This window comes from Puma concolor, chromosome A1 (assembly GCF_028749965.1).
Source record: "Puma concolor isolate L17-30 chromosome A1, mPumCon1.1.hap2, whole genome shotgun sequence".
Classification (NCBI taxonomy): domain Eukaryota; kingdom Metazoa; phylum Chordata; class Mammalia; order Carnivora; family Felidae; genus Puma; species Puma concolor.
The window spans coordinates 170552958-170566713 of record NC_141667.1 but is presented as its reverse complement, the minus strand read 5'-3'; the positions used below and the strand labels follow the sequence as shown (position 1 = coordinate 170566713).

Below are 13756 nucleotides of genomic sequence, written 5' to 3'. Positions count from 1 at the left end.
AAAAAAAAAACCTTTCCTGAAAGTACAGATTTCTCTGAACTTTTTTGAGAGAATCACTTCATTCGTTTATTCATTCAACAAACATCTGTTGAGCCTGACTGGGTGCCCAACAGCCAGCTAGTATGAAAGTCCTAGGACTGGTTCCGGATGCACTTTTCTTTCAAAATTAAAACGCTCTTGTGTGAAGTCAAAGGAAGAGCAAAGGCGTAAAATAATGTCAAATGCCAAAACAGAAAGTGCCGTTGACTACAGTAGTGATAGAAACAAGAGAAGTGCGGATTAAGAATTTAAAACATCTGAAAAACTACACACCCTATGCTTGGAAAACCAGCCACTTTTTTCACCTGTTCCATCTCCTCCCCTCCTCTTTCAGTTTTTAGGAGCTCAGCCAGGCTGCGGTCCCGAAGCCTGGAGTCCTGCCTAACGTCTGAGGAGTGAAGTCACTTTGTAAACAGCCTGTCAGACTTGCTGAGGGAACACTCAGTCTTGTCCCATTCTCCCCTTGCTGTCCGTGCCCAGGGAATTGGGAGGCTGTGCTCAGGCTTAGGACAGAATCTGGCCAACTGGAGGTGCCTTCCTCTGGTATCTGCTCTTGTGCAGGAACCAAGGAAGTTCCCTTGGTTTAACTGCTGAACCCTAAGTCAAAGACAAAGCTTTCTATATATCAGAAAGGGTAGAAAATGCACTCTCAAATCACCTGTGCCTATTGACCGAGGGGGAATCCTGTAACTATGTTAGACTTCTCCATTGGTCAAAATCAATTTCTCACACTGTGTGTGTAACATGTAAGCATATAGAAAACTGGTCCCAGAGATTAGTCTAAGCCCTGGAAGGAAATTTCAAGATTCCCTTCATTACATATTATAAGAGAATTGATATACTGAAAACTCCATCTTGTGAAAAACAAGGGAGACCAAACATCAACTATATTGTGATGTTAAAATATCTAGCTAAAGGGGGAGAAATTCAGTGACAAGAAACTGGATTTTTTGGACTAGATAATGCCACATAACTGGTTTGGCTGGGTTCTGTTTTGTTTTTAAACAATGAATAAACTGACTTAGTTATTCAGACACAATGAAAGAATCAAGAGAAAAATGAACGTTCCATTTCAGATAGTTTTGTGGTGGAGAGTTTCTTCAGAAGACTATATACTCTAGGCATCTGGCTTAATTTTTTTTGTTGTTTTTTGTTTTGTTTTGTTTTTGTTAATGGGCTCTTTTGAGTTCCGTGGAAGGAAGAACATAAAAACCAACATGAATTTCTGGCTTAGATTCTCTGGAAAAACTGTGTTAATAACCTGAATTCCCAGATGCGGAGAAGAGCACATCCATTGCCTCAAGCGGATTTCTCAGGACTGGAATTCATGCAGCAACTTCCGGGGAGCTCTAGGATGCTTCTCCGGGTCTAGCTTGAGGGAGCTCCTGCCACCAGGAGCCCCACGGGCACTTCAACACCAGTGACACATCACGTGTGTCCAGGGGCCCTGGCCATGTGCGGCAGGATACCACTGGCTGCAGCTCCTGACTTTGCAAAGTCTTTGCCTAAGCTGCAACCCCTCCCACTCCCCCACGCCCACCCAACTCCTCACCATTCTTCAAGACACACCCGGAAGGTCTGTGAACTCTCCCCAACTCCCCACACACAACTTGCTGACGTGTCCCCCATGCTGAGTCCTTCCAATGCATTGCATCAGATTTCTGCTGTAGTACTTATGCATGTGTGTCCCCCAGAGTGTGGATGCCCTGAATACTGGACATTCCATGCATCTCCACATCCCTCTCCTGCTCATCTGTCACCCCCAGCAAGAGTTCGATAAAAGTGTGTTTATTCGGATTACGGACTGAGTGTTTCCTCCCTCCAATGTTTAGGTTCAAATCCTGCCTTTCCGATCACCAGGCTGTATTACATTCAGGCAAGTCATTTATTCTCTCTGAGCCATCAGTTTCTTCGACTATAATAATAGCAGCTAACTCAAAGAGCTGCTATGAGGAGGCTGTGAGCATAGAAATGCACCACCAAAGTCCCCCTTCCAGCGTCACTCATTCGGTGGGCCAGGGCTGGGGGGTCAGCAGACAGCCTCCAGCTGCCAGCTCCTCCAACATCTGCCTCAGCTGCAGACTGCTGCCTTGCCCATGGTCTCAACCTTCTCAAGGCAGCCTGCATCCGGTGAATTTTATGTTGTGTATATATTAGCATGACTAAATAATCTTTAAAAATGAATGAATGTCAAGTAAATAAAACAAACATAGTACTTTTTAAAAAGCTCTAAAAAAATAGGGGCGCCTGGGTGGCGCAGTCGGTTAAGCGTCCGACTTCAGCCAGGTCACGATCTCACGGTTCGTGAGTTCGAGCCCCGTGTCGGGCTCTGGGCTGATGGCTCGGAGCCTGGAGCCTGTTTCCGATTCTGTGTCTCCCTCTCTCTCTGCCCCTCCCCCGTTCATGCTCTGTCTCTCTCTGTACCAAAAATAAATAAACGTTGAAAAAAAAAAATGTTTAAAAAGCTCTAAAAAAATAAAAATAAAAAAACTCTAGCATCATGCTTGATGCAAAGCAGGCGTTCAGGAAAGGTCAAATACTCTCCATCCCAGTGCTGAAACTGCGCTGTAGTCCAGGATGGAAGTCCCCCTGCAGCAAAACTGGCTGGAAAGTGAATTTGTATTAAGTGAACGCCGTTTTCTCAATTACATGTGTTGGTAGGTGAAGGATAGGTCCTCCCAGGAGAACCTACTGGTGGGACCAATCCCTGGACATTTCTGGGTATGGCGGCAACTCCAATAGCCACGTGCATTCCAGGGGAGCTTTGTGGCTTTTGTTGCTGTTGTTCAGAATCTGCTAGTCCCATTCCTGAACTATGGAAATCTCTCACGACAGCGCTGTTCTGACTACAAATTCACGTTCTCATTCTGTCCAACCAACCTAATTTTGTAGAGGACCCTGAAGCTTGCTCAGGGGAGGATTATGCAGTACCGATTCCTGGCTGAAGAGGGCTCCATTCACATAGAAAAACTACAGTGTGAGTGTGCCTCTTGGAGTTGGGCAAATAATTGCCCTTTTAGTGGACTTGCTCAAGGTCACACAGCTGGCAAAACTAGGACTACAACTAATGTCTCGAAATTAAACCACTAAACCACATGGCTGCACACCCAAGAAGTCCTCAGATTTCTGCTTTTACATTAAATTCCCCATTAAGGAAGCTGCAAGTTTTCTGAAACAATGAGAAAATAGCTGAAACCTCTTTTTCAATAACTGCCTCCTTCAGACGCAGTGCCTGACCTGGCAAAGATCTTTGAACTCATCACAACTGAAACAGCTGGTCATCAAACGCAGTCAGGAAGCTCCACCACCAGGCAAACACTAGCTCGAAGTGGGCCTTCCTGGCTCATCTCCTAGACTGAATATTTGCATCACTGCCCACTGAGGACTGACTGGTCTAAGTGGCTGGAGAATGTCTGGAGTGGTGTAAAGAAAGGAGTCCCAGGGGCGCCTGGGTGGCTCAGTCGGTTGGGCGACTGACTTCGAATCAGGTCATGATCTCACAGTCCATGAGTTCGAGCCCCGCATCGGGCTCTGTGCTGACAGCTCAGAGCCTGGAGCCTGTTTCGGATTCTGTGTCTCCCTCTCTCTCTGACCTTCCCCCATTCATGCTTAGTCTCTCTCTGTCTCTAAAATGAATAAACGTTAAAAAATTAAAAAAAAAAAAAAAGAAAGAAAGAAAGGAGTCCCAGTGGAGGGATGAAGGAGCAGGGTGTAGACCTCAAGACTCACCAAGCTGTGTTAGCCTGGGTCCCCCCTTGGCTCTGGCCTCACTGCTTTGGCCCCTCCTCCATGGCCTTCATTCTGTCTCATCTTTCCTATCTAGTCTTTGTGTCCACTGTGGTTCTGCTTCCACGTCCCTCTTCCTTAGTTTTACCTTCCTTCCCCCGCTGGCAATTCCAAAAGCAAAATCAAGAAAATGAGGTAAAAAAAAAAATTTTTTTTTTCTAATTCTGTGTCCATATTTTGGAAGTAAATCTGGCGTCTTAAGTTGTGAGCTGCTTGCATGATGCTCCATAGTCCTTCATTTACTGTGAACTTGGCACAGGAAGTTTATTAGCCCATTTTACTGCAGAGAGCCCAAGTGCAGAGGACAGCTAATATTGTACTTTGGGAATCAAAGTAGAAATGCCAGTGAGGCTGCTAATTATTCAGTAAATTAAATATTGCTGCCAAAACTGCTATTCCTGATTTCCTGCATTTGATCGTGCTGTCTTACTGCAAAGGCAACATTCAGATTCTATTTAAACGACAAAGATGAGGGTCCTGCAAATTGGTTACTGGTTCCTTATGTTTTAGTAGAAATTATTTGAGTGTGCGGCCTGAAATTCATGATACTTACAAGTAACGAAGTCCAAGGGTATAAAATTTGATTTCCATCCTGTTTTTAATCTTATTCCTTTGGGGGTGGAGGGGTGAAGGGGACATTATCGGAAAGGTAGCAATAAGTGATTATGATTATTTATAAAAACAGATATTTGCAAATTATGGTAAACATTCCATTTTAGATAACTAAGGATGTGACCCCCCCCACCAAAATCATTTTTTACAACTCTGCTTTGTAAAAACCTTCTTAAAAAACAATTAGTCTTTGTGTTCGCCTAAGGAATTTTAAATTGTGAGATATATTTATGAGAATATTTAAGGTAAATATTTCCAAAATAAGAAGCAAATGAAAGGACCATGAATTTGTACACACTGCCTCTGAAAATGAGCACATTTTTAAAATGGTTTGTTCAAACGGGGCCATTGGCCTTTTTCCTTCCTTCTCAAAGAGCATATGTGTTAGATTAGTACTCAGAAAAGAGTGTGTTTTCATAGCCTCCGGTGCTGCATTTATAAAAATCATGATGATTTTAGAACTGCACCTTCATTTTTTGAATTTTCAAAAACTTGTCCCTTTTTACTCTTTTATTTTCTTTCAACAAAACAAAGACCGAAGAACCCTTTAAGAAATTTTATACATTCCCACAGAGTCCCAGTTTGTTGACCTTCAGGCCACAGAGTAAAACCTTTCTTTTAAGTCAAGCATTCCCCATTGGGAAGCGCTCCAGCTTTTTCTTTTTATGAGGAATTTTAACTGCTGGACTTAATTTAATTATTGTATTTTGTACATACTCCCAGAAGCCCCAGGGCATGAGCTTTACTTTTTTCAAAACTTTCAAATGAATCTTTAGAAATGCACATCTCTGATGGTAATGTTACTTCTTTCACTTGTATTTCTAATCTAAATACCAAACTTGGATCTGTTTCTTGACTTATTCATGGAGAGGTTTCAGCTTGGCATTTCTTTGCCACAGATACACTTGTGAGACGACAAGCAAGGATGTGGTTATTTGAGCCCTTAGTGTGGGTGCCTAGGTTTTATAACAACAAAATAAAAACCATCTCCAGTTGAATTATGTTTTAAAACATAAGTATGTTTTTAAAATCTGATGGCTCTGGAAACATAGTCTCCAATAAGGACAGTTCCTACGTGGATATTGCCTTGACATCAGTAGCATGCTGGCCCCGTGGCTGCGGTCTGCCCCCATCTGCCTTTTAGTGTCTACGAGATCTCCCCCAACATCAGCTGCTCCTCCCTGATCCCAGCAGAGGTTCACGTGCGAACACACACTCACGCACAGGGACTTGTCAACTCAAGCTAACAGCAAAGATTCAATATCTTCATTTCTTCTCTACTTTATCCATAAACATTTCACTGGATCCCCCTTGATTTCCAAACCAAAAACTTCAACCACATCTTGACTCTCAAAGGTGGAAAGAAAAAAAAAAAAAAAAAAAAAAAAAAAATATATATATATATATATATATATATATATATATACACACATATTTTGTAATTGCCTGAAAACTCATTTATGACTGTGTAAGTGTAGGACAAACATAAATTTTCCAGATTCCTAAGATATGCCCAAAATACCTCATGGGGTTGGGGTTGGGTCAGTTATGAAGTAAGTTTCATTGTAGGAATGCTGAGATCTTTGAATTTGGAAAGATGTTTTGTTTTTATTTTTAAATGTTTATTTTTGAGAGAGAGGGAGAGAGAACGAGTAGGGGAGGGGCAGAGAGCGAGGGAGACAGGATCTGAAGTGGGCTCTATGCTGACAGGAGAAAGCCCGACGTGGGGCTCAAACTCACAAACCGTGAGATCATGACCTCAGCAGAAGTCAGACAGACAGTTAACTGACTGAGACACCCAGGTGCCCCTGGGTGCCCCTGGAAAGATGTTTTTTAAGCAGAATTCTCTGTGAAGTGAATCTGATTTTCTTACTGACTTTGATTGAAAATTTAAAATTATAGAAATCACAGCCTTTAGGTGCCAGAGAAGGACTTGAGAGATCATCTAGGCCAATTGTTCTCAGCCTGGCTGCACATTAGAATTACCTGGTAGGTTTTTAATAAATACCTATGTCTGGCCCCCACCGAGACTCATTAAATCAGACTGTAGTCTGACCTGTCATTTTGCAGATTAAAAAGAAAAATAGCCAAGCAAAACCCTGAAAGATTAACTGTGGCTTTTACATTAAGGGTCTAAGTCTAATTATGCCGTAACATAGTTTGGGAACTCCTAGCCAGGCTAAACTTCAGAAGCAAATTTACTTATAAGTAAATAACAAGTAAGTTTCCATAATTCTGTTTGGGGCCACATAAATTATAAAATAGTTGACTGATTCCTCCCATGTGACATACTTTCTAACATTATACACATTCACATCCCTGGCTGATTCACAGAAGAGGTTGGTATAATCATAGTCTTAAAATGTCTTACACTTAATTTTTAAAATAAGGTACATTTACGTGGATGGCTGCCCTCCTGTACATTTTACTTAAAAGTTTGTCCTCTTCATACAGGGGTGCCTGGCTGGCTGGCTCAGTTTGATTAGGTGTAAATCTCTTGATTTCAGCCCAGGGCATTATCCCAGGATTTGTGGGATCGAGCCCCGAGTGGGGCTTTCCCTTGACACCACAGACCCTGCTTGGGAGTCTCTCTCTCTACCCCTCCCCGGCTTGCACAAGTGTGTTCACTCTCTCTCTCAAAATAAATAAATAAACATTTAAAAAAAAGTTTGAGGGGTGCGTAGGTGGCTCAGTCGGTTAAGCATCTGACTCTTGGTTGGGGCTCAGGTCATGATCTCACGGTTTGTGAATTCAAGCCTCTGCTGACGGTGAGGAACCTGCTTGGGATTCTGCTCACTCTCTCTCTGACCCTCCCCCTGCTCTCATTCACTCTCTCAAATAAAAATAAACTTTAAATAAATAAATAATTTTTTAAAAGTTTGACTTCACCATTGGCAGCGTCATACTTCATGACTAATATTCTGCAATTTTTTTTGACATTTAAAACTTACAGGCAAAAAGCAGTATTTGTGTCATCTGAAGACCTCAAACACCTAAATTTTACATTGTACAGTTTTTATAGAAATGGGGTCAGGGATGTCAAGTAATAGCTCATCTGAGTGAGTCCCACAGCCCCCCTGGAAAGGCAGGAGTGAGCTTAGCTGTCACCCCTGATACCCCAAGAGAGCAGAAGAGACCATGCTGAGCAAGGGCTCCTTACAGGGAGAAGCCTCAGCTGGCCGGAGGGCTCCACAGGCCTGTGAGCCATCTTTGTAAACACTTATCATCACCCAGCCTCCCCCAGGAACATCACCTCCCTCACCTTCCTCACTTCCCTAACCTGCCTCTTTTCCCACTTTTCCCGTGAGGGATGGCATCAGGATTGGCAAGCTCACAGGTCACAAAGGGAAGAAGTCCTGGTCCTCTTCACAGGCAAGGACCTCCTGGGACAGATCCAAGAGGCTTTGATCTCAGTTCTTTGCCTTGGGCTAAAAGACCTCTGGTTGGCCACTCCTCTAGGATCCTAATAAGGCCAGGACCTGGGATCACAGATGCAAACCTTTTTTTTTTTTTTTTTTTTTTTTTTTAACCAAAGGGAGTGCTGACAGTGATTCAGGCTATAGAGTCGCTAGAGAGGGTAGGCTTGCGTACGGCAGACAGAAATAGAACAGTTCATTGATTCACTCCTCCAGCAGGCATTTATTGAGCTTCTATTACGTGCCTGTGGTGATGTCATTGTGTTCATGAAGGCTAAGAGGGTAATCCTAGAGTTGGCCCTAAGTCCTCTGTGGTCCAGGAGTTCTGTCAGGAGTGAAAGCAGGGTGGGCAGTTGAGACCTTTCTTATTCTGGTTCCTTCCACCCCCATTCTGTTCTAATTACTCTTTATTATCCCTTATAACAAACCCACAGATGAAGCAAGAACCTAGCTCCAGATCTGAGACCAAAAAAAAAAAAGAAAAAGAAAATAGGAAGAGACAGGAAGAAACTTACAAATACCTTACAGGTAAATTCTCACACAGCCAAGAAAACGAATGTTAAAAAAAGATTAAAGGGGCGCCTGGGTGGCGCAGTCGGTTAAGCATCCGACTTCAGCCAGGTCACGATCTCACGGTCCGTGAGTTTGAGCCCCGTGTCGGGCTCTGGGCTGATGGCTCAGAGCCTGGAGCCTGTTTCCGATTCTGTGTCTCCCTCTCTCTCTGCTCCTCCCCCGTTCATGCTCTGTCTCTCTCTGTCCCAAAAATAAATAAAAAAACGTTGAAAAAAAATTTAAAAAAAAAAAAAAAAACGTTGAAAAAAAGAAAAAAGATTAAAAATTTTTCATGGCAAGGAAGAACTGCTGAAAACAATATGTTTTTGCCTATCAATCAATCAATCCGGGGCCAGCACCCCCATGGCCAGTGTCTGTGTGACCAGATGCAGTCCTCTTGGAAAATATTGGGCAGCATGCCCCAACAAACTTATCGTCACTTTCTTGCAGCTTTTTAATCTAGATCTGGGAATTTATCCTCAGGAAATTTTGTGATCCTAAATGTGGAAAAAGCCTCATTCACAAAGACTACTTAATTCATGGTGGTATTATTTAGATTATTGAGGTGTGCTTAAGTAAATGATGGGACATTTATTTGATGGAATATTAGGCAGCCCCAAAAGCTGGTGTTTCTAAGGAAAATAAGAAAGTGCTTTTAATATAAAGTTAAGTTCAAAAACAGATACCAAGCTTCATATGCAGAGTCTAGAAATGGATGGCATGGTTCTACTGCTTATTATCTACTGCTGGTACTCACCTCCCTATGCCTCAGTTTTAATTTCTGTGAAATGGGAGTAAAAATAGTAGCTACCTCATAATTTGACAGGAAGCTTAAATGAGATAAGACATACAAAGAACAGTACCCAACACAGAGTAAGCCCTCAACAGATGTTAGCTGCTATTATTATTACAGTGTGATTCCAACTATATTAAAAAGCAATCAGAAGTAAGTACAGCAAAATGTTAGCAATTACTGTGCTTAAATGATGAGATTCTTCGTTTTACATTTTTATATTTTCAAATTTTTCATTAAATACATATCAAATTTTGGGGGAACCTGGCTGCCTCAGTCAGTGGAGCATGCAACTCTTGATCTCAGGGTTGTGAGTTCGGGCCCCACATCAGGTGGAGAGATTACTTAAAAATAAAATCTTAGGGGCACTTGGGTGGCTCCGTCGGTAAAGCATCCGACTCTTGATTTTGGGCTGGGTCATGATATCACGGTTCATGAGATCGAGTCTCGCTGTCAGAGCAGAGCCTGCTTGGGATTTTCTCTCTCCCTCTTTCTCTGTTCCTCCCCTACTCACGCGTGCGTGTGTGTGTGTGTGTGTGTGTGTGTGTGTGTGCATGCACATGCACGGACTGGCTCTCATAAATAAAACATTAAAAAGTATGTGAAATAAAATCTTATAAATACATATCGATTTTTTAAAAACTAAGTTTGGAGGGGCGCCTGGGTGGCGCAGTCGGTTAAGCATCCGACTTCAGCCAGGTCACGATCTCGCGGTCCATGAGTTCGAGCCCCGCGTCAGGCTCTGGGCTGATGGCTCAGAGCCTGGAGCCTGTTTCCGATTCTGTGTCTTCCTCTCTCTCTGCCCCTCCCCCGTTCATGCTCTGTCTGTCTCTGTCCCAAAAATAAATAAACGTTGAAAAAAAAAATTAAAAAAAAAAATAAAAACTAAGTTTGGAGCTAATTACAAATAAGTCTATTGAAACACTGCTTTCGATCATTATATGGTCACACCCAGAAGACCCTGAAAAGAGAGGCCCCAGCAAGTAGTTTCCATATCATCTGAAACATCCTGCTGCCAAGACTGGCATGGGCTTCCAGGGGGACAGTGGGCTCAGCTGTATTCGGGAGTGGAAAGCACCCAGGATTTGCAAGAAATCTGGCCCCCACCCCCTGTGGGTTCTTGGAAAGACCCTTTTCCTTCTCTATAAGGAAGGATCTCTGATGCACTTAATAGCCTCAGAGAATGGGAAAAGCAGTTTGAGGGAATTTTTGAGATACTGCCTTGGGGGTAGAAGAAGGGACTCTGGAAACTGTAACGGTCCACGCCAGCTCTCCTTCCAGGGTGGAGCCCAACTGCACTGTTTCCACACCTTGACCTGGTGTGAAGGGCGGTTTAGGTGGCTCCCTGACCATTGTGGAATCATTCCTGCTTCCAGGCAGCACGCTACAGGCCGGCCTTCAAAGAAATATCAGAAGCCAAGTATCCTGTCTGTCATCACTTAATAATGCTTGAAGCTTTTCCTATAACAAAAGGGGCAGAAACAACCCTACCTCGCATCGTGGGAGCCCGATAATTCTTCCACCAGCTCTACCTACACCAGAAGAGCTTTCTCTTAACTGTAAGTATTAGATCTGACTAATCGGGACGACCACTGCCTTTGGTAAGTAAAATCGGAATAAAGTGACTGTTTGCAACTTTACTTGGTCACACACAACAATAAGGAGGGACTCGATAGCTTGCAATGATATGTAACTTCCTGTTGTTTTTGGTAAAATAGACAAATGTGTCCCATTTCAAGAAAGTCAGCATCATTTTTGGACACATTCTCTTGCGAGGTAGGAATCAAACCACAGAGACAGAAGGGCTGTCTACTTGTTCGTTCCTGGCATCCACCATGGTGCTTGCCCTTAATACATTTTTGTTGAGTGAATCAATGAATCAGTTAATGAAGTAGGAAACAAAGGAAAGATGGTCTCCTCTCTATTGTGTTAGATGCTGGGGATATGAAGATATGTAACCCGGGTCCCTCCCCTGGGCAGCTCACCCTGGTGGTGGAGCCAGACCCACAAATAGAGAAAGATTCAAACACGATGTGACTGATTCCTACAGTCATCTTACTGATCGTCCGTACTCATGTCTTAGTTCCTCCTGAAGTTCCTCCTGTTTCAGGTGCTTATACTCAGTAACACATAATCCCTTACTTTACAACTTCCCAATCTAGTCTGGAAAACCAGCATGAAGCACAGAAAGCACGATACCACATGGAAAGCAAAACAGAAATATGTACACTGCAGAGAGGCTACACCCTGTAATTTAATCACATAGACTCTGGCATTGGACTGCTTGAATTCACAAAGCTGTGTGACCTTGGACAAGATGCTTAGCCTCTCTGGGCTTTAATCATTCCATTTGTAAAATGAGGATAATACGGAGACCTATCTTATAGGCATTTGATAAAGAATAATTGAGTTAATATCTGTAAAACACTTAGGAAAGTGCCATGCTCATACTTCGTACCATCATAAACATATGCGAAATAAATCTTTCCTGTCTTCTTTGAATTTGACTCTCATTAAGAACTCTCTGACTTTCTCTGTGCATGCCTGAATATTCTCCCCAGATAAGATGCATGACCAAATGCAACTCCAAAGCTATGGGCTCAGGTTAATAGGGAAGGAGAGGTGAGATTCCTATCTGTGTATGGAAAATAATGAGCATTTGACAGAATGAAAAAAATCCTCAAAGCCAGGGTACCTAAACCAGGATTGCAAATCCATTCTAAACAACCACTACTCCCTCCTCCCTGGTCGAGGGAGGACAGACGTTGCTAATCAACCTCAGTATCCCTTCCCACTGAGTCTAGATTCAGGCTCTACATTATTTTCCAAACAGGGCCCCAGGCATTGACTACTAACCAGGGCCTATTGTATCTCTGGCCTAAAACTTATCTTAAGGTTAGCCTCGGGGTTAGTTTCCCCCTGGGAACACAGGACAGCCTTCCCTTCCAGGCACCCTGCTGCGGAGCCACAGTGGAACTGCCTGCTCCCAGGACTGAAGGCCAGCTCCTGAAATGCCCTGCCAGACCCCACTCCTGAGAGAACACTAATGGAGCTGGTCCTACTCTGCCCTCCCTTGTGTGTCCACGGCCCTCTGTGACCTCAGCTAAGCAAGTTACTTAACTTCTCTGAGTCTCAGAATCTGATTCTTCCTGGGAAAATGGGATATCTCTCTCTCTCTCTCTCTCTCTCTCTCTCTCTCTCTCTCTCTCTCTGCTGGAGTAACAGAGCAGCCTCCCAGTAAATGGCACATGCCATATTGCTAAGCCCAGCTCTGTCTTCCCACCAGCCCGTCACAGTGCCTTCATGACTTCATCCCCAGGTCCCAGCATAATATAAAACAGGGCTGGGATGCTCCTGTTGAGGCCACTGTTACCTCCCCCTCCCCCTAACACAAGACTAACTGTCTGTGAACTCAAGGTCACGTAGGCTCCAACACTGGGGAAGAGGTGAAGACCAGTTTGGGGGATGGACAGTGAAGGGATTCCCCAAGGTGCATGCAAGGACTCCATCACAGACCCTATTAGGGAACAATGGAGGGGGCACTTTGCTCCCATAAGCGGAGAGGTGTCTTCTCCTGGCGGGGACCAGGGGTGAGACCAGGTGGATGACATCCCTCCTGTCCACCTTCTCCAGCTCCTCTTTTTTTTTTTTTAAATTTTTTTTTTTTTCAACGTTTATTTATTTTTGGGACAGAGAGAGACAGAGCATGAACGGGGGAGGGGCAGAGAGAGAGGGAGACACAGAATCGGAAACAGGCTCCAGGCTCTGAGCCATCAGCCCAGAGCCCGACGCGGGGCTCGAACTCACGGACCGCGAGATCGTGACCTGGCTGAAGTCGGACGCTTAACCGACTGCGCCACCCAGGCGCCCCTCTCCAGCTCCTCTTAATGAGGGGCTGACTTAACTAAGACTTTCCATTTCTGGAGCCACTCTCATTACCTCCTTCCACTGGACCTTGGTATGGAAGACTCAATTACCGCTTCCTGTCCCTTCCTCAAATGGGAGTGTTGTGCCCTGTAAAGCTTAGCCATGGCCTTCTCCCTCTGCCTGCCTCTCCCCTCCGCCTCCTCTCTCTGACTCTTTGCCTGCTCTTACCAAGTATGTGAGTGATATCCCCCCACCCTCACGGAGAGGAGCAGGTCCTGCTGTCCTTCTAGAGAAAGCAGCCTGGCACCCTTTAGCCCCCGCTTCTGCTCAAGAACAGCAAATTAGTCAAGGGCTGGCATTTCTGGGTCATCTGCGGGACAGCGTGTGACCTTCCTCTCCTCCCTGTGTCCACTACTTCCTGGGCCAGGCCTGCGATTCAACTCCTCCAGATCCAGGGCCCTTCATGTAAAGGCCCTGTCAACATTATAGACTTCTCTTCTGAGAGTTTTACAAGTTAACTGGGAAAATGAAATGAGCCCGGGTGGAAAGTTGCCTTACAAGGGAGCAAATCTGGGCAGAGAGCGGACCGGGCGGTAGCAGTCTCACAGAGTCCGCGTTGAACCATCAGCCAATTTAATGTCTGCATTAAAAACGGATTTGTGTGGAATGTAGTGCTTCTTTTAATTGCTCC

General features: G+C 44.2%; 1 protein-coding gene across 3 annotated transcripts in view; it reads left to right on the top strand.

Annotated features, from left to right (window-relative positions):
* Positions 1 to 11700, top strand: part of CLYBL (citramalyl-CoA lyase) — a 269270-nt gene extending 257570 nt beyond the window's left edge. Inside the window, exon 9 of one of the 3 annotated variants that reach the window (XM_086708818.1) lies at positions 10575 to 11700. The gene's annotated coding sequence lies outside the window, so the exon portion shown is untranslated. Of the gene's footprint in view, positions 1 to 1226; positions 1837 to 10574 lie in introns of those variants that run through there. The other 2 variants (XM_086708824.1, XM_086708809.1) reach the window with 2 other exon arrangements.
* The last annotated feature ends 2056 nt before the right edge of the window (positions 11701 to 13756 follow it).